Genomic DNA, 22089 nt, shown 5'->3' with positions numbered 1-22089 from the left:
TGAAATGCAACAAAAATCGAAGGTCCCAGACTTCAGTCTTGATTTCTCTGAGTGATAGTCCTTCAGCAAAGTAACATCAGGTAGGGGAGCTGCCATGAACAAAGAGCGATAGACTGCTATTGAGCAAGCCTAGGCTTCTGAATTCACCATGTCAATATCTACCCAGATAATAAAACACAGAGTTCATGATCTGATGCTGTCATATCCCACTCTGTCACACCAACATACAGAAACCCAAAAGCCATCATACCCCAAGCAAAGTTTTGACCCCCAAAAAGGAGAAGAACCAGAGACTCTATGAAGTCCACTGGGTACTTTCTAATGGCTACTGATTTTATGTGCAAGGTACTCAGATAACATGGTGAGGGGTGGCAGTATAAAAGCATGAGATAGATTTTCATCTTACTTATACCGGTATTAACCTAGAATAACTCCACTGACTTGGTGGAGTTAGTGTGGATTTATCATTATAAATACAGCATTTTGCATCAAAAAATCACACACCATATTCTTATGGAGACAATAATGTCATCAGTTGATTGTATTTGTAAAAAAAAAAAACCACAGATAAAAACATGTTCATAAGAGAAATGCAGACATTTTATTCTTGTTGAATAACTTACACCCAGTCAGTTTCCTTAGAGAATCTTTGATTTCCTTGTTCCTTATGCTGTAGATGATTGGATTCATCACTGACGGCAGCACGGAATAGAGAACAGCCACCACAAGGTCCAGACCTGATGGAGAGCTGGAGATGGGTTTCATGTAGGCAAAGGTAGCAGTGGAAAGAAACATGAAAATTACAATGAAGTGAGGAAGGCAGGTGGAGAAGGCTTTATGTCGGCCCTGTTTAGAGGGGATTCTCAACACTGTGATCAAGATCTGAACATATGTCACAATTATAAAAACAAAGCAACTTAGGGTTAAACACACACCAAATACAATAACCCCAACTTCACTGAGGTACGAGTTAGAGCAGGCGAGCTTGAGTAGCTGGGGGATTTCACAGAAGAACTGATCCACCATGTTGCCTCCACAGAAGGTTATTGCAAAGGTGTTCCCGGTGTGCAATGAAGAATAGAGAATTACACTGATCCAGGCACTGGCTGCCATTTGGACACAAGCTCTCCTGTTCATTATAGTCTCATAGTGCAGTGGTTTGCAGATGGCGACGTATCAATCGTATGCCATGATGGTGAGTAAGGCAAAGTCGGCTTCAGCAAAGAAGACGAGGAAAAAGACTTGGGTGACACATCCAGAATAGGAAATGGACCTAGTGTTCATAAGGGAATTGGCCATGGATTTGGGGATGGTGACAGAGATGGTACCGAGGTCTAGGATGGACAAACTCATCAGGAAGAAGTACATTGGGGTGTGAAGGTGGTGATCAAGAGCTATGGCTATGATGATGAGAAGATTCCCTGTCAGGGCTGCCAGGTAAATCACTAGAAACATCATGAAGTGCAAAATCTGCAACTCTCGAACATCAGAGAATCCCAGGAGAAGGAACTCAGTTATGTTAGTTTGGTTGGACATTTTCTTTCTTAGTTCATTGTGCAATGGCTGTGGAGGGACGGACAAGAGCAATGATCAGGGTTATAGAGAGAGAGGGAATGACTCCGATTCCCCTCTCCATAATATCTCATGCTGTCAATGCCAAAGGTGCACAGCACTTGCCACTTCCATTGTCTGGAGTAGTGAGGGCTCCTCACCGCTCACAACCAGAGCACTACTCTGTTATCACAGGAGTGTAAATTGGTGTCGCTCCCTTAAAGTCACTGGAGCTGGGTCACTTTACACCATCTGAGGATCTGGCCCAAGATGAGGCTTGATCAAATGCAGTATGAAAGATGGAACAAAGTACAACCCAAATCCAATAATTTTAGCCAAAATTATGCCGCTATTGCTACAGACAGCAGGCTCACAACTTGGCCAACTAAACTAAAATATTAAAATGCCAGCATTCCCACTTAACTCAGAAATACAGCATAGAATCACCCAGTTTCCCGCATGGCAGCTTTTCTGTGATGATTCAACCCCTACATCCCACATACAGCCTGATGCCTACTTACACGTTGATTTATGGCACTAGATCCCAGCTGCACTCCTATTGCTGGGTGATAATGGGCTAGTACCATTGCTCAGTTACTGTTAGGTTGTATGGTTTCCCTCTGTGACTTTATCTCTGTGCTGTGTGAATCAGTGAATGTCAGGAGACTTTGGTTCTAGTCTTGCCTCTGTCACCTTGTGACCTTGGAGCAGTCACTGCTGCATTTCTTTCCTCCACTTCTCTTTGTCTGTCTTGTGTACTTTGAATGTGAACTCTTTTCGGGATGGATTATGTCTTACTATGTGCATGTTCTATGAACCTGTTGACAGTATTTTTGTTTAGCAGGCAGCAGTGTGGGACAGAGGCTACGATGGTAGAAGAGGAGAGCTGGGTTCTAGTTCCATCAACCTCCTGCATGTCCTTGGGCAGGGTCAGGAAAGACAGAGCTTTGACTCTCTGGGCTTCAGTTTAGAGAGGTTAGTATGTTTAAAACACATTCTCTGGGCTACCAACTTTGCTACTTACTCAGTTTTACCACCCTGCAGCTACCCGTTTGAAACAGACAAACACAGTTGCAATAGAGGGAATGGGGTTGGAAATTGTGGTGTTATTGGACAATATTCATGTTCCCCATCCTGACTTAAAGCTAAGTTTCCAGTTAGGAGTAGTCAGACAATTTCTACTTTAGTTCAAAGGAAAAGTCAGTTTTCAGTTGAATATATTTTCATGGAAAGTCTCTGATATCCATAAAAATGAAAACATTGTTTTGATTATGACTAAATTTTTTCAGTTGCCAACATTTTAGGCTGAAACTGTTTGGTTCTCACAACCTCAGTGAAAAGTCAATTTTTTCTGGTGGAAAAAAAACATCTGATCATCTCTAGATGTCTGCATAATTTGATAGTAAAAGTCTTAAAGAGTTATAATTGCAATTCATATTTCTGATATTAAATTTGTCCCATATATTAATACTCTAACATATTTAATTGAAATAGAAAACTTACTTTGTTGGTTTTTATTCCAATTTGCGATGCATTTGATCCTGCAGTGTTAGGAATCATTGGCCATTATCTATCTATCTATCTATCTATCTATCTATCTATCTATCTATCTATCTATCTATCTATCTATCTATCTATCTATGCACCCACTGCCCAGATTGTTTGGTTCTCTCTCTCTCTCATGCCCCCATCACTGTATTATCCAGCAGCTGTTGTCACGTCCCTTCCCTGGATGTTCTGAGTTGCAGGTGTCTCTCTGCAGTTCCTATCACAGATGGGTGCTCCCTGTTTCCCTACTAGGGCAGGTTTGGGTGAGAGGCGATGGAATAAATGGGATCAGGGACTGAAAGACACTCCCAGCTCTAGAGTTGATCCTGGCTTGTGCCGGCTTTAGACAAGGTCGCTCTGGGGCTAAATAGCTGAATCTGGTCTCTACGGCTGTGACCGCAGCTCTGCTCTCATCTCAGGAGCAAACCACCCTGACAACCTGCCCTAGTTGACCCTAACCCCCCAGAGGGGGAACAGCTTCTGCCCTGGATCTCACACAATGGCAGCATCTCTTGAAGGACCTTTTAGCTAAAAACAAGGCAGGGCTGGATCAGAAAGGGGGTCCCCAAAGGATGGCAAAATAAAACATATATTTGTAGCACAGACATGGGATCTACAATAGCTAAGAGCCTAGTGACACCAGAGCCTCAGTTGGCCTGGAATAACTCCGCATAATCACCTCTAGGGGAGCAGAGATGTTTTTCTCCTGCATTGCACCAGCAGCACTTGGGATGCAGCCACCAGAGGAACCCACAGCTCAGTCTGCCCTGGCTGCTTGAAGTTTGTCACTAAGAGACAAACACTAAAAACTAAGGACCAGGTCCTGAGCTGGTGTAAATTGATACACTTTCACTGACTTCAGAGTAGCGAGGGCTATTTACACCACTTGGGGATCTGACTTCCATGGAGCTACATCCATTTATACCAGCTGGGGGTCTGGCCCATGACACAGTTTCCAACCCATATTCTTTGCATGTGAAACTGAACCAAAGAAGAGTTAAACATTCATAACCAGTCTGCTCTTTCCTAGCTCTTTGTCCATTGGGATTAGTTACAAGTATACCTTGTAAGAGTGACAGAGTGATTCATTCCCACATTAATGCCATTAACACCTCTCTGTTTGAACTGGGGTAAGTCAGCTTGGAAGCCTCAGCCCATGTTTGTAGCCCTCTCCATTCCTAACTGTACAACACTGGAATGGGTCACTTCATTTCCTTCTCTACCTACATTTCCATCCATACAAATGTCCTTTGCTTGATGTGGCCACCTCTCTATGGAATGGGGAAAAATGAAACAAAAAACTGTGAAGTGAAGGAATTTCCATTGAGAAATTTGCTCTAATGAACACATGGCGTGCACCTCTACGATCAAACCCTGTAACTGCTGAAGTCAGCGGGAGCATTGCTAGTGACTGCAGTGGGATCAGGACTGGGCCTTCCCTGCTATGTAAGAGCTGAGGGTTGTGTGGCTGAAAGAAGAAGACTATTTCTATCAGGAAATTGTAAATTAATTTGAGATGGGCCCAGCTCAGAAACTGGGATCTTTATTGGGATCCTCGCTTCCCCAAAGCTCAGGCGAAGGGGCTTAGGATCTGAGGTTCTGGTTCCGGACTAAGGCCCATCCCTATAGAACCCATCTTTACTTTGACTGGCAACAATTGGCCCCTTTGATGGCTATCACAGTCTCCGTGGAGAGACCATATAGTGAACGGGACTGGGAGCCCAATCTACCCTTTCCCATTTTGAGATGATCTCTTCAGGTCTGGGCTGGTCCATGGTCTCTGCTGAGGCTGCTCACAGGGGATTAACAGGTTCTAGTTTGGATGGATGAGATGTTTGGTGGGTGCTTTCATGACATGTCCCTCCTTGGAGGCACAAAAACAATTTTTCACAGAGGTCAGAAGTGGAGGACACTGGGGCACTGCTCACGGAGGCTGGGTTGAATAGGTGACCTAGACATGAAGGCAGCTGCTTCATCTGTTATCTCCCAAGCCAGCATGTCCCATCCTGCACTGAGATTGCTATAGCATTCATGAGGACATGGGGTGTGAACTGAGATCTCTCCTTTCATACGTCCAGTGCTGGATGCTAAGACCAGGGACTGTCCTGCTCTCCAAAGATGCCTTATCGGGGAACAGGGAGACAAGGTGGGTGAGGTAATATCTTTTATTGACCCAATTTCTGTTGGTGAGAGAGACAAGCTTCAAGCTACACAGAGTTCTTTCTCAGGTATGGGAAAGGAACTCAGAGTGTCACAACTAAATACAAAGTAGAACAAATAGTTTGGCATAAGTAGTTGGCACATATTCAAGGGACCATCTAAGGTGAATTGTCCCATTAACACCCCGGTAGTCATAGGAAAAAATAACAGGGTAGTGAGTAGAAAACAGCTCAACAGAATGGGCACAATGTATCCCGGGTACTAATTGCTGATTTCCATGGAGAGGCACCAGGAATGGGCTTGGCCCTCTGGAGAGACCTGTAACTGACACTGCACCATCCTGTGCAATTAGGGCAGAACCAAGGGGGTGTGGGTGCTGCAGAATCTGGAACAATACAGTGGACACTTGCTCCAGGATGTGAGCTATGACAAGGATTTTCAGAGTGGTTTCAGGGAAACAGGTGCCCAGTGCCCATTGTCTGAACAATGGGAGTTAGATGCTTAACTCTCTTAGGGCTGGTCCACACTAAGCCCCCAATTCGAACTAAGATACGCAACTTCAGCTATGTGAATAACGTAGCTGAAGTTGAAGTATCTTAGTTTGAATTTAAAGGTACTTACCGCGGGTCCACACATGGCAGGCAGGCTCCCCTGTCGACTCCGCCTACTCCTCTCGTGGAGCAGGATTACCGGCGTCGATGGCGAGCACTTCCGGGATTGATTTATCGCATCTAGACAAGACGCGATAAATCGATCTCAGAAGATCGATTGCTTGCCGCTGAATTAGCAGGTAAGTATAGACATACCCTTAGATTCCTCTGAATATCTCAGGCTTAATATACAGACATTTCTGTCATACTCTCATCTTCTATTTTTCTTAGCATCACCCTACCCCTAAGTGGTCTGATGATTAGTGCAAGGGTCTGAAGTCTGACATTTTTCAACGGAACACACAGAAGCCCAGGTGGCAGCTGTACAATCTTCCCCCACTTAACATTCCCTGGAAATGTGCATCTACCCTGCCCTGGAGGGACCCTTTCTGTAGATGAAAGCACATTCCCTTCTCCATATCCCTGATGTCTTCATAGTAGTGGACCACAAGGGTGCAAATTATTGCCATAATGTTGATATTAATGTGATGGGGAGATGTCCTCTGGGAACTGGACAAAGATCCCCAGAGCATTTCATACAGGCCACCAGAAAGACATCAGAAAGTACTAACTTCTCTCTATTTATAGAGGTAAGTAAGCTTGGAAGCCTAGGGCCATGTTTGAAGGCTTCTTCTAAGCTTGGAAAAATAGATAGGCCATAGGCACATCATGAAGGTCAAGAGACATGGGCTGTAGGATGAGAAAACAATTCCATTGTCAATGAATCACCAATTGTTTGCTCATGTGCCTCAGCAGATTCCAGTTACACTGCAAACTAAATTACGAGATGAGAGAAGAGACTCTGTACGTTGTTTTAATGAGGCCTAACTTCTGGAGTGTTACTGTTGTGTATGCAGGAGTTTGCCCTGATAGGCAACGAATGGACATTGGTATTTACTGAAATAGAGCATTACATTACAAGATACAAAACGTGTGAGCCACACCTTTATGTAGGTCTCCCAGAAGCTTGAGTGAGCTCCTGCCCCCTGTCATTTGAAGAACTGAATGAAGACAGCAAAACATATTTGTGTGAATAGTAATTTCAATTTTAAAATACATTTGATTCAGGTGAGTTCACGGCCCCTTTGTGGTTACATTCCATGAATATTCCAGCAATGCAGCCATGAATGTTCAAGGGCACAGTGAACTTGAAGCAATTGGGATGGGATTTTCAAAGGGCCCAAGACAGCTGGGTGCTGAGCTCCAACTGGAAATCGATAGGAGCTGCATGTCTAATTAACATAGGCCCAGTTGAGAATCTCAATCATATGCCCAAATCCCCAAAAGCACTTAAGCATGACTTTAACTTTAAGTCTTCAATGGGACTACTCAGCTGTTTAAAGGTAAGCACTTGCTTAAGTGTTTTGCTAGATCGGTGCCTTAGTTCAGAATATTCAAAGGAGATAAGTTTTAGCTACATAATCATTGAGTGTTCGGACAAGAAGCTATAATGATTTAGATCAACTGAGAATTTGACCCCTCTTTTTTAAGAAACCTATGTAACCCTTCTGCCAGTTGGAGTTGGCAGGAACAAGGGCCGGGTTCAATATCTAGGGGTTCCTTTTCAACAATACAACATAAAACTGGCTTGAGCCCTCAACTAGTAACCTGGGACAATTACACATCACCTGTTGGGCGCCTCTAGAGGCAACACTTCCCCTCTCACAAGCACAGAATCTGAGTATAGAAAAGAACCTTTTAATAAAAAGGGGGAAAGTAACCCGGCATTAACTTGGGAAAACACCACAAGCAGGATTCATAACATGAACCAAGAGCAAAACACCCACCCCAGAGTACGTTGGGCAGTGTCCTTTTGCCTCAGGTTCTTAAGTCCAGCAACCAAAAGTTCCTTTAACAGGCCCTTCCCTTCACCGCACCCCACTCACAGCTGTTGTTGTTGGTCAGTGAAGACCCAGAGTTCAGAGGTGCATTTGTGGAGTTCACTGCCCACCCTGGTGGGCGGAAAGAAAGGACCCTTGCTCTCGCCACTGTCTGGGCACTCACTCTGGCCTCTGCCGCTCTGCTCTGCCAGCCATCCTGCACCCTCTGAGATGTCTTGAGGTCCTGCCACATAACACAGCTCTCAGTGATTTCAGCTGTTACTGGGGCAGCCTCGTGCATCAGAGACACTGTCCTAAAGCAAGTCTAATGCTTTGACCTGGTTATTAGTGGTTTCAGCTCTATTGGTCTGCAACAAGACTCTCAATTGAGTCTTAATCAGCTCTGTTATTACACAGTGGAGAGAGGAAGGGTCAAATGGTGTCCAAGCCCCTTAGGCAGTGCCCAAACCAGGTACCTTCCCCCACACTCTCTCAACTCTACTGGGCTTTGGCACCCATGTCCCCTGCTTAGCAAGTGCAGTTTAGTTGAGGGTGAGTTCCTCAATCCGGGTATGCCAAGCACAGTTCTGCTGCCCTTGATTCACACAAGAAGGATACACAACCGTTTATTAGCCCTCCCCCAATAACAAACTGACTTGTGATCCAACACCAGCCAAAAGTCATCCCCATCATGCTGTGCACCTAGGCAGAGTGGGAGTGTGTGACAGTGTTCCCCGGGGTGCAACCTGGGACTGTGGGACTGCTTTGGCTTCTGAACAAACTAGGCCAGGGTGTCTCTCACAATGCTCTGCTAGTGACTAGTAGCAAACCCCTCCAGGTGCTATTACCACTCAGTCCAGCAGCATGTGAAGCCCCAAACCTGGCTAGATTGCATGAATGCTCCCAGAGCCAATCAGGAATCACACAAAGAAAGGCACCAGCCAGATCCCCCCAGATCCCAGCCTTTTACCTCAGGAATATACCATCTTGCACTGCTCAAGATTCTTTCTTGAGCAATGTAAGTTTATTAATTAATTCACCACTTACTTCAAGGGAAAGTAAACATGCACCAGCCTTTGTAACCTGAGGAGATTCACCAAACACTTCAGACAAACTCACCAGTAAGAATAAACATAAAAATAAGTTTATTGACTACAGAAGATACAATTTAAGTGATTATAAGTGATAGGCAAAAAGTCAGATAAGTTACCAAAAGAAAATAAAACCTAAGCACGCAACTCTCGACCTTATTAGACTTAGACAATATCTAGTTTAAGCAGGTTTTTTCACCCCACTGGATATTGCAGGTTGGTTACAGTCTTGGATACACAGGCCTTTCCTTGTTAGGCCTGGGACCAGTCTCCTCAACTCCAGAGTTCCTGTTGCCCTATATATCACAGCCCTTAGGATCTCCACCAGGGTTTTCTGATTCCAGCCCAGAATCTGTGTAATCAGTGGACGAAGATTACAAAGGGATTTAGGCACCTAAAGATGGAGACAGGCACCTAGTGAGATTAATCAAAGCTCCTAAGTAAGCCAGGTGGCCAAATCCCATGGGCATTCAATGGGAGTCAGGCACCATTGCAGCACCTAACTTTTAGGCACTTAGAAAATCACCATGATTCACAAAGCCGGTGTTCGGAGCCCAGGCTCCCTGTTAAAGTGAATGGGGAGAGGTAAACACCTAATGGGATCCACAGTTGCCAGCATGCGGTGTGGAGGTGCCTAACCTAACCAATGGGAGATGATGACAGGATGGGTGGGTGCTAAGCCCCTCCCCCTCACAAAGATTGTTGCCTATGTCGAGCTGGTGGGTGGCGCCTATCCCTGTTTGTGATCCATAACTCCTTGAGTCAGGCACCTATGGTGTTGTGTGACAAGGAGAGGGCCCTCCTGTTTAACTTTTAGCCAGGGTTAGGGTATTTACCTGGCATGGGGAACAACCCCAGTTCACGTCCCCCCTCTGCCCGAGGAGGATAAGGGATTTGAAGGGGGATCTATCACCTCTTGGCTGAGTGTCCAACCCACTGGGCTATGGAATATTCCAATGTGGGGCACCCTCAACCTCTCCCATTCAAACTGTTCCACTTTGGATTAAATAATTAAAGAATCGTTGGGTCAGAGAGGGAGAGAGAGAACATCAGAATTACCCTGTAGCCTGGTGGTCTTAGCACTCACCTGGGAGACCCAGTGTCCAGTCCAACTGCTCCAATAACTCTTTAATTATTTATCCAGAGTGGAACAGCTTCAGCTGGAGTGACTGTGAGAGCCTCACGTCAGAATACCCCTAACATTGATGACATGGACATGGCACTGCATCAAATCCCTGTGTGTATGTTGATCTCTCTCTCTATCTCTCTCTCTACTTCATTCATCAGTGTGGTGCCTAAAGTCATTTACACGTCAGGTCCCAGAATCCTAATTATTAAAAGAATCCAGAAGGGGAGAGGAATTCCAATGCACCAATTGCAGGGCTTTATTTGACTGGGAAAAGAGAGAAATGGAGACAGTGTCAGAGTCTGGCACCAGTTTGGTCTAAGCATTAAGCCCTATCCATAACTCTAACCCACATTCAACAGGGATTTAAGCATGAGATTAAGTTTAAACCTTCAATGGGGCCACTCATATGATTAAAGTTAAGAACATGCTGAAGTGGCTGTGGAATCAGGACCATTGTACAGAATATTCAAAGGAAGTGAGTTTTAAATTCATAACATGAGTGTTTGGAGCAGATCCTCAGCTGGTGTAAATTCTCAGAGATCTATTGACCTCAATGGAGCTATGACAATTTAACTCAGCTGAGGATTGGCCTAAGGATCCTGACTGTGATACTTCCATTTGTTCAGAGAAGCAACCAGAGCATGTTAAAAATGTATCCAGTCAAAACAACTCAAAGTTCAAACACTAAGTACATTAGGATGAGCTGTTTATAAATGAGCGATGGACAAAGATATAGTCATAAAAAATCTTTGCTAAATAATGTTTAATAAGGAGTTCTTAGAGAAAATCATGATCTGGACATAGACAATCATTAACAGGAAAAGAAGAGCAATAACTTGCACAATAATTTCCATAGATTATTCATTATCTAGCTAGCTAATATAATTCACAATCAAATAGAAATCTATCATTATGACTAAATGAGGTTGTGTGTTAGGACAAGGAATGGTCATGTCTGTCTGTCTATTTAATCATATACTCTGCTTTTCTTTGTCATATATGTAGTGTACACAACCATGCACAAAGATGATATTCTAATACTAATAACAGGCCGACTTCTGAGATCCTTTCTCAGCTTGGATGTGAGTAGATCTACACCGGATGGCGTATGGAACACCAGATCAGTGCATATGATGGCACTTTTCCACTTACACCAGGGCCAGAACAAAATGACCCCAGACAAGAAACTTACACCAGTGTTCATGTCACTACTGAGTGTAGCCCAGAGACTTTGGGCCAGAACTTCATCAATATTAAACTGGTGATGTCAATGGGTCTACTCTGCATTGGTGCTGGTCTAGCTGAGTTGGGAAATCTGGCCCTTACACCTCTGTCACACTCACTTTCTCCAGGGTGCTGTCAGCCAAATCTGGATCCTTGTGTATATAGGCTATTGGTCAAATCCTGATCTCCTTGAAGTGAGGGACTAAACTCCAGTCATTTCCATGGAATCCAAATTTGGCCTCATTATTCCGAGTCAGATTTTTTTTAGGAAACTCTGGAAAAAGTTTTTTTTTAAAAACAGCCTTTCCACAATAGCAAGAATGACACAGTTTTAACATATTCATTTAGGTTAAAATAATAAAAAGATGCCTAACATATCGTTAATAATACAATAAAATCCCAACAGTATACACATAATCATTTCAGTAGGAACTAAGCCATGCAGAAACCTCTTTTGCACTCTTTTATCATTGTGGGGAGCAAACCTTCAGTTAGCTCAGAGAATCCCATCAAAGAGATGACATATGGACAGTCCCAAGAGAGGACAAACATTGAAAATCCTGTCTCCCCAAACACTCACTATCTCCTCAGGCCTTTCCACTTCCAAAACCTACTAAAACAAAGACAAAAACTAATCCACCAACCAACCAGTTAATCAAAAATAAACTAAAAATCTGACAAACAAAAAACACAAATAACAAATCCACTGATACCTGAGTTTTTATCCCAAAATATAAGAAGGGCCAGAGACCTCACTAGCAACTTTGCTGTGGCTACTGATTTTATAGGCAAGGGTCTCAGATAGTATGGTGATTGGTAGCAGTATACGATAGATAGATTCCAATCTTATTTACATTGGTGTAAACCTATAGAAACTCCTTTTTTTCTTGAGTCATGTTTGTCTGTATTTTGACTAGTGTCAATACCCAATTCTGCATAAACAGATTGCACAGTATTTTCTCATGGAGGCAATAATGACATCAGATGATTATATTTATAAAGAAACACAGAATGGAATCATTATCAGTGGAGAAATATAGACATTTTATTCTTGTTGAATAACCTCCAACCTATCAGTTCACTCAGTGCACTTTTCATTTCCTTGTTTCTCATGCTGTAGATGATCGGATTCATCATTGGTGGCAACACAGAATAGAGAACAGCCACCATGAGATTCAGACCTGAGGATGAGCTGGAGATGGGTTTCAGGTAGGCAAAGGCAGCAGTACAAAAGAGCAAGGAGACCACAATGAGGTGAGGGAGGCAGGTGGAGAAGGCTTTATGCTGGCCCTGCTCAGAGGGGATTCTCAGCACTGCTTTGAAGATCTGAACATATGACACAATTATGAAAACAAAGCAGCTTGACGCTAAGCACATACTAAAGATGAGAAACCCAACTTCAATGAGGTATGAGTCAGTTCTTGTCTCTGCCAGTGACCTCCTCTGTGACCTTGGATCAGACATTTCCCCTCTTTCTGCCTCTGCCCCCTCCTACCCCCTTTGTCTGCCGTGTCTACTAGGACTCCTTCCTTAGAGGTTTTTAAGGCCTGGCTTGACAAAGGCCTGGCTGGCTTGATTTAGTTGGTGTTAGTCCTGCTTTGAGCAGGGGGTTGGACTAGATGACCTCCTGAGGTCCCTTCCAACCCTGATATTCTATGATTCTATGATTCTATGCCCGTAAGGGCTTTCGGAGAGGGGCTGTGGGGCAGATTTTTAAAGGTATTGAGGCACCTAGTGGGATTATCAAAAGCATCGGGGCTCCATCACCCCTTGAAATCAATCAGTTGTAGGCTCCTAGGTGCTTATGAAAATCCTACTTGGCACCTAAATAGCATTGGAAATGTAGCCCTGTGTCTTACTGGGTGTAAGATCTGCACAGCCATTTACACCGTTTATACTCAGCTGGCAGCAGTGTGGAGCTGGACCAAGAGATCTGGGTTCTACTCCCAGTGAGCTCCTGTATGTCCTTGAATGGGGTCAGGATAGACAGGCCTTGGCTGCTGGTTCAACTCTAACCCAGGGTTTAAAGGGGCTCTTCTGTATAAAACATTCTGTGCGCTGCCAACTTTACTGGGTATTCAGTTGTTACCTCCTCACAACTATCCCTTTGAAAGAGAAATCACACAGATGCAATAGAATAAATGGGTTTGAAATCAGGCTCTTATCAGGTAATATTAACATTTGACAATTCATTTAAAGTTTAAAACTGGTTGGAAATTTTCAGCTATGTTCTTTTTTAATGGAGATTGGTTTTTCAGCTAAACAACCACAAATCTCAGAATCTGTCTGCTTTTTTCAAACATTTTGGGATTGTTTTGTAAAAGCAATTGAAAAAAAACCACAAACTTTATTGGTTTTGAGATTTAAAAAAATCAGTTTCCAGTAGAAAGTTTTCATTTGCCAAAAACTGGGGGGGGAAATGGATTTCGGGGTTTTAGTGAAAAGTAAAAATTTTCCTGATGGGAGGAAAAATTCCAATCAGCAGTAGGTATTTGATTAAACCGATGCTAAAGGTCCTAACCAGTTCGTATTGTAATTCATATTTATCATATTAATTTTCTCCTCTATGTTGATTCCCCGACATATTTAATTGAAATAGCAAACTTCCTGTACTAATCTTTGTGGATTTTTCCCCAACAGAAGACACATTCAGTCATCCAGCACTAGGATTTTTAGGTCAATATCTATCTATATACCAGAATCTAATGGCACAGGTATCTAAGAATCCTTTCATGCCTCATTGTGCCATTGAACTAAACTCAAACTGTTGCTTTCCACAGACGAGCTGTGTGTAGCTGGCTTCGAGCTGCACTGGCATTAAAGGATTGATGCTATGCGAAGGTGATTTATCCATGTCTATTTCCTAAGGGCTAGCAGGACGCATGCCCTGGAGCCCTGCACCGCTCGGAAGCAGAGACCCAGAGGCAAGGGCACAGAAACAAAGTTGATAAAGCCAGAAGGGCCATTCTGATCCTCTAGTCTGACCCCAACATAACACGAACTCCACCAGGCTTCCCTGATTCCAGCCAAGCTTCTGTGTTATCTGTGGGCCAGGATTAAAAGATGGAGACAGGCACCTACTGGGATTTGTCAGTGCTCCTAAGTGAGCCAGGTGGCTAAATCCTATTATCATTCAGTGGGAGTTAGGCACATAACCTGCTCAGATGCTATTGTAACTCCCAAAAGGCACCTTCCTCCTTCTTTGTAATCCTGATCCTGTGTCTATCTTGTTAACTTCCAAAGCCTGGAAATATGGGTTCGAGTCCCGTTTACATCCTATATGTCCTTTGGCAACATTGAGATAGACTGGCTTTAACTGGTGGTTCAACTTTGAGTCTAAAGTGCTAGTGTGCATAAAACATAAACTGTGGCTATCAGCTCTGCTGCTTTTCGATTTTTACCTTCCAGTAACTATCCCTTTGACACAGAAACAAACCCAGTTTCAAAAGAAAAAATGGTTTTGAAACGATGATATTATTGAACAGTATTAATTTTCCCCACCCTTGTTTAAAGCTCCATTTCAAATTAGAGATGTTTGGAAATTGAGATTATTTTCTAGTATTAGTAGGAAAATGAGTTTTTGAACTAAACAAAAATGTACAGGGAAAGTATCTTCTATACTCAGATGTTTTGTTTTGTTGAAATCTGCAAATCCCAATATTCTTTGGTTTACAACGCAAAATTTCCAGTTTACAGTAGTTTTTAGCAGAAAATAAATTAGTTTTTGGCTGCCAAACTCTGCAAACATTTGTGATTTCTGATGCAAAGTTAAAATTATCCACCTTCTTTTTTTTCTGACTGGATCTAGCTGTCTGACTACACAGAGAGTTAAATCCTTAAAGAGTTCAAATTGTAACTTATATTTAGGTTCTTACATTCTGCTGGAAAGAAATCTGACAGGCTCTAGATGTTTGTATTACAATTCATATATCTATTATTAAATTGGTCTCTATATTAATACCTTCACATATATAATTGAAAGCAAAAATTGATCCTCCAGCGCGAGGATTCTTTCTTCATCTCTCTCTCATGTCCCCATCACTGTATTATCCAGTGGCAGTTTCCATGTTCCTTTGCTGGATTTCCTGAGTCTCTCTGCAGTTCCTAGCAGACACGGATCCACTCCACAGATGAGTGCTCCCTGCTCACTTCTTTGGACAGGCTTGGCTGAGAGACGAAGGACTAAATGGGATCAGAGACTGAAAACTCCTCCCATCTCTAGAGCTGATCCTGGCTTGTGCAGGGTTCAGCCATGGTCACAGCCCAGGATGTCCCTGCTCTGGAGCTAAATATTTGAATCCAGTCTCCAAGGCATTAAGCGCAGCTCTGATCTCATCTCTGGAGCAAACCACCCTGACAACCTGCCCAACTCTAACCCCACAGAGGGAGAACAGCACCCGCTCTGGATCTCACATGATGGCAGCACCCCTGGAAGGACCCTTGGCTAAAAACAAGGCAGGGCAGAGGGCCAAAACATGTTCCAAGGTGCTTACAAAATAAAACAGGGATTTCTAACACAGACACATGATCTACAATAGCTAAGAGCCTAGTGGCACCAGAATCTCAGCTGGCCTGGAATAGCCTGATCCTTCATTAACACCACATAATCACTTCTGGGTGAGCAGAGGTGTTTTTTTCCTCCTGCATTTGTATCAGCAGCTCTTGGGATGCATCCACTGGAGGAACCCACAGCTCAGGCTGCCCTGTCTGCTTGAAGTCAGTCACCAAGAGGTACCCAGGGGTGAAGACTAAAAACTAAGGGCCAGGTCATGAGCTTGTGTAAATTGCTACAGTTCCATTGAGTTCATGGTAGTTTGGACTATTTACGCCAACTGGGAATCTGGGCCTTTGATTTCCATTGAGCGATGTCATTTGACATCAGCTGGGGATCTAGCCCATTACACAGTTATAAATCCATATTTTTTGCCTGCCAATCTGATCGGAAGCTAATTCACAAGTTTTGAACCAGCCCGCACTTTCTTAGCTCTTTCCCCATGGGTTTAATTACAAGTGTAACTCTTGTTGGTGACGGAGAATGGTTCAGTCCCACTAGGGATAGAACTTTGGAGGAATTCTGTGTTGCACAGTTTTCAAGTATCTGATCTTCAACTTCTGTTGGGATGAATGGCCCAGAATCTTTTTCTTTCTTTCTTTCTTTCTTTCTTTCTTTCTTTCTTTCTTTCTTTCTTTCTTTCTTTCTTTCTTTCTTTCTTTCTTTCTTTCTTTCTTTCTTTCTTTCTCAGCCATTATATTAATTTTTCTCTTACTACAGACAGCAATAAACTGAAAAACTCAGGGGAGAGACATCTTCCAGGAACTGCACAAATATCCCCAATCCACTTCTTAAGGCCACCATGAAGCCATCACAAAGCCCAAACAGTTGCCAGCATGCAGTGCGGAGGCGCCTAACCTAACCAATGGGAGATGATGACAAGATGGGTGTGTGCCAAGCCCCACCCCCTCACAGAGATAGTTGCCTACGTCGAGCTGGTGGGTGGCGCCTATCCCTGTTTGTGATCCATAGCTGGGAACCCTCTCCTTGGGGTCAGGCATCTATCGTGTTTTGTGTGACAAGGGGAAGGCCCTCCTGTTTAACTTTTAGCCCAGTGGTTAGGGTACTTACCTGGCATGGGGAACAACCCCAGTTCAAGTCTCCCCTCTACCTGAGGAGAAGGGATTTGAAGGCGATCTGCCACCCAGTGTCCTAACCACTGGGCTATGGGATATTTTGATGTGGGGCTCCCTCAATCCGTTCAAGCTGTTCCACTTTCGATTAAATAATTAAAGAATTGTTGGGTCAGAGAGGGAGAGAGAGAATATGAGAATTACCCTGTAGTCTGTTGGTCTGCGCACTCACCTGGGAGACCCAGTGTCCAGTCCCCCTGCTGTAATAACTTTTTAATTATTTATCCAGAGTGGAACAGCTTCAACTGGAGTGACTGTGGGAGCCTCACATCAGGATACCCCATAAACTGATGACACGGACAGTGGCACTGCATCCTTTCTCTGTGCAAGTCCTTCTCAATGTTGATCTCTCTCTTTCTACTCCATTCATAGGTGTGGTGCCTAAAGTCACTGAGGAGTCAAGTTCCAGAATCCTAATTTTTGAAAGAAGCCAGAAGGGGAGAGTAATTCCAATGCGCCAATTGTAGGGCTTTATTTGACTGGGAAACAGGGCCTGCACTACTGTTTTTGCCACCCCAAGCAGTGCACTGAATTGCTGCCACGGATGGCGGGGGCAGTTCGTGTGCCGTTAGGGCGGCACGCGTGTTTTTCGGGGCGGCAGCAATTCGGTGGCAGCTTCTGTCTTCAGCTGGAAGACAGAAGCCGCCGAATTACCGCTGCGGGCGGTTGAACATAGAAGCTGCTGCCGAATTGCCGCCGGCGCGGAAAAGCTCATGCTGCCCTCACGGCATACGCACTGCCCCCGCTGTCCATGGTGGAAATTCGGCGCGCTGCTTGGGGCAGCAAAAACACATGGTCTGCCGCCCCTTGCAGATTGCTGCCCCAAGCACCTGCTTGGAATGCTGGTGCCTGGAGCCGGCCCTGCTCGGAAAGGAGAGAAATGGAGACAGTGTCAGAGTCTGGCATCAGTTTGGTGTTAGCCTTAAGCCCTATCCATAGCCCTAACCCATATTCAACAGGGACTTAAGCATGAGTTTATATTTAAACCTTCAATGGGGCCACTCATATGATTAAAGTTAAGAATGTGCTGAAGTGGCTGCGGAATCAGGACCATTGTACAGAATATTCAAAGGAAGTGAGTTTTAAATTCATAATCATGAGTGTTTGGAGCAGATCCTCAGCTGCTGTAAATTCTCAGAGATCTATTGACTTCAATAGAGCTATGACAATTTAATTCAGCTGAGGATTGGCTTAAGGATCCCGACTGCGATACTTCCATGTGCTCAGAGAAGCAACCAGAGCATGTTAAAAATGTATCCAGTCAAAACAGCTCAAAGTTCAAACACTAAGTGTGTTAGGATGAGCTGTTTGTAAATGTTTGTAAATGAGTGATAGTCATAAAAATCTTTGCTAAATAATGTTCAATAAGGAGTTCTTAAAAGAAAATCATGATCTGGACATAGACAATCATTTACAGGAAAAGAAGCACAATAATTTGCACAATAATTTCCATAGATTATTCATTATCTAGCTAGCTAATATAATTCACAATCAGATAGAAATCTATCTTTATGACTAAATGAAGTTGTGTGTTAGGACAAGGAATGGTCCTGTCTGTGTATCTCTCTATCTAATCCAGGCGTCGACAACCTTTCAGAAGTGGTGTGCCGAGTCTTCATTTATTCACTCTAATTTAAGGTTTTGCGTGCCAGTAATACATTTTAACATTTTTAGAAGGTCTCTTTCTATAAGTCTGTAATATATAACTAAACTATTGTTGTATGTAAAGTAAATAAGGTTTTTTAAATGTTTAAGAAGCTTCATTTAAAATTAAATTAAAATTCAGAGCCCCCCGGACTGGTGGCTAGGACCCAGGCACCGTGAGTGCCACTGAAAATCAGCTTGTGTGTCACCTTCGGCACTCGTGCCATAGGTTGCCTACCCCTCATCTACTCTAATGCTTTTGTCTGTCATATATGTAGTGTACACAACCATGCACAAAGATGATATTCTAATACTAGTAACAGGTCTACTTTTGAGATCCTTTCTCAGCTTATATGTGAGTAGATCTACACAAGATGGGGTATGAAGTATCAGGGGGTAGCCGTGTTAGTCTGTATCTACAAAAACAACAAGGAGTCTGGTGGCACCTTAAAGACTAACAGATTTATTTGGGCATAAGCTTTCGTGAGTAAAAACCTCACTTCTTCGGATGCATAGAGTGAAAGTTACAGATGCAGGCATTATATACTGACACATGGAGAGCAGGGAGTTATTTCGCAAGTGGAGAACCAGTGTTGACAGGGCCAATTCAATCAGGGTGGATGTAGTCCACTCCCAATAATAGATGAGGAGGTGTCAATTCCAGGAGAGGAAAAGCTGCTTCTGTAATGAGCCAGCCACTCCCAGTCCCTATTCAAGCCCAGATTAATGGTGTTGAATTTGCAAAATGAATTTTAGTTCTGCTGTTTCTCTTTGAAGTCTGTTTCTGAAGTTTTTTTGTTCAATGATAGTGACTTTTAAATCTGTAATAGAATGACCAGGGAGATTGAAGAGTTCATTTACTGGCTTATGTATGTTACCATTCCTGATGTCCGATTTGTGTCCATTTATTCTTTTGCGGAGGGACTGTCCGGTTTGGCCAATGTACATGGCAGAGGGGCATTGCTGGCACATGATGGCATATATAACATCAGTGCATGTGCAGGTGAATGAGCCCTTGATGGTGTGGCTGATGTGGTTGGGCCCTCTGATGCTGTTGCCAGAGTAGATATGGGGACAGAGTAGGCAACGAGGTTTGCTACAGGGATAGGTTCCTGGGTTGGTGTTTCTGTGGTGTGGTGTGTAGTTGCTGGTGAGTATTTGCTTCAGGTTGGGGGGTTGTCTGTAAGCGAGGACTGGCCTGCCTCCCAAGGTCTGTGAGAGTGAGGGATCATTTTCCAGGAAAGGTTGTAGATTGTGGATAATGCGCTGGAGAGGTTTTAGCTGGGGGCTGTATGTGATGGCCAGTGGTGTTCTTGTTATTGTCCTTGTTGGGCGTGTCCTGTGGAACACCAAATCAGTGCATGTGATGGCACTTGTCCACTTACACCAGGGCTAGACCAAAATGACCCCAAACAAGAAACTTACACCAGTGTTCATGTCACTATTGAGTGCTGCCCAGTGACATTGGGCCAGAACCTCATCAATATTAAACTGGTGATGTCAATGGGTCTACTCTGCATTGGTGCTAGTCTAGCTGAGTTGGGAAATCTGGCCCTTACATCTCTGTCACACTCACTTTCTCCAGGGTGCTGTCAGCCAAATCTGGATCCTTGTGTATGTAGGCTATTGGTCAAATCCTGATCTCCTTGAAGTGAGGGGCTAAAGTGGAGTCGGTCCTGGGGCTGGTTTTGTTCAATATCTTCATTATCTGGAGGATGGCGTGGATTGCCTCAGTAATTTTGCAGATGACACTAAACTGAGGGGGGTGGTAGATATGCTGGAGGGTAGGGATAGCATACAGAGGGACCTAGTCAAATTAGAGGATTGGGTAAAACTAATCTGATGAGGCTCAACAAGGTCAAGCGCAGAGTCGTGCACTTAGGATGGAAGAATCCCATGCACTGCTACAGACTATGGACGGAGTGGCTAGGCAGCAGTCCTGCAGAAAAAGAACTAGGAGTTACAGTGGATGAGCAGCTGGATATGAGTCAACTGTGTGCCCTTGTTGCCAAGAATGCTAATGGCACTTTGGGGTGTATAAGTAGGAGCATTGCCAGCAGATCGAGGGACGTGATCGTTCCCCTCTATTCGGCATTGGTGTGGACTCATCTGGAGTACTGTATCCAGTTTTGTGCCCCACACTACAAGAAGGATGTGGAAAAATTGGAAAGATTCCAGCGAAGGGCAACAAAAATGATTAGGGGGCTGGAACACATGATTTATGAGGAGAGGCTGAAGTAACTGGGATTATTTAGTCTGCAGAAGAGAAGAATGAGGGGGTATTTGATAGCTGCTTTCAACTACCTGAAAGGGGGTTCCAAATAGGATGGATCTAGGTTGTTCTTAGTGGTAGCAGGTGACAGAACAAGAAGTAATGGTCTCAAGTTGCAGTGGGGGAGGTTTAGGTTGGATGTTAGGAAAAACATTTTCACTAGGAGGGTGGTGAAGTACTGGAATGGGTTACCTAGAGAGGTGGTGGAATCTCCTTCCTTAGAGGTTTCTAAAATCAGGTTTGTCAAAGCCCTGGCTGGGATGATTTAGTTGAGGATTGATCCTGCTTTGAGCAGGGGGTTGGACTAGATGACCTCCTGAGGTCCCTTCCAACCCTGATATTCTATGATTCTATGATTTATGAATCCAAATTTGTCCTCTTTATTCCGAGTCAGATTTTCTTTAGGAAGCTCTGGGAAATGTTTTTCTTTAAAACAGTCTTTCCACCATAGCAAGAATGACACAATTTTTACATATTCACTTAGGTTAAAACAATAAAAAGAGGCCTAACATATCATTAATTACACAGTTAAGCAAAAATAATCTAAAAATCTGACAAACAAACGAACAAAAACCACAAAGAACAAATGAATTTGTCATAACTATAAAGGAAAGGGTAACAACCCTCCTGTATACAATACTATAAAATCCCTCCTGGCCAGAGGCACCAAAATCCTTTTAGCTGTAAAGGGTTAAGAAGCTCAGGTAATCTGGCTGACACCTGACCCAAAGGACCAATAAGGGGACAAGATACTTTCAAATCTTGGGGTGGGGGGGGAAAGAAAGGCTTTTGTTTGTGCTCTTTGTTTTGGTGGTGTTCGCTCTTGGGACTAAGAGGAACTGGACATCAACACAAGTTCTCTAAATCTTTCTGAACAAGTCTCTCGTATTTCAACCTTGTAAGTAACAGCCAGGCAAGGCGTATTAGTTTATCTTTATTTTCTCAACTTGTGAATTTTACCTTTGCTAGAGGGAAGTTTATCCCTGCTTTGTTGTAACTTTGAAACTAAGGCTAGAGTGGGTTCCATTGTCCAAAGACCCAGGGGTTTGGACTTTGATCACTTTGCAACCAATTGGTGAGGATATTATTCTCAAGCCTCCCCAGGAAAGGGGGTGTAAGGGCTTGCGGGGATATTTTGGGGGAAGAGGAACGCCAAGTGGTCCTTTCCCTGTTTCTTGTTAAATCACTTGGTGGTGGCAGCGTACCAGGTTTTAACCTAAGCTGGCAGGAATAAGCTTAGGGGGCTTTCGTGCTGGTCCCCACATCTGTACCCTAGAGTTCAGAGTGGGGAAGGAACACTGACAGTATTCATACC

The 22089-nt window shown here is 43.7% G+C and overlaps 1 protein-coding gene and 1 pseudogene across 1 annotated transcript in view; both read right to left on the bottom strand.

Moving 5' to 3' along the window:
* LOC135974464 (maestro heat-like repeat-containing protein family member 1) overlaps positions 1-22089 on the bottom strand; it is a 936803-nt gene that overhangs the window by 488951 nt on the left and 425763 nt on the right. The gene's annotated exons all lie outside the window — the stretch shown is intronic.
* Positions 580-1536, bottom strand: LOC101937138 (olfactory receptor 14A16-like; annotated as a pseudogene).

Source organism: Chrysemys picta, chromosome 12 (genome assembly GCF_011386835.1).
Source record: "Chrysemys picta bellii isolate R12L10 chromosome 12, ASM1138683v2, whole genome shotgun sequence".
NCBI lineage: Eukaryota > Metazoa > Chordata > Testudines > Emydidae > Chrysemys > Chrysemys picta.
The sequence above is the reverse complement of the archived record's forward strand: the minus strand, read 5'-3'. Positions and strand labels throughout refer to the sequence as shown.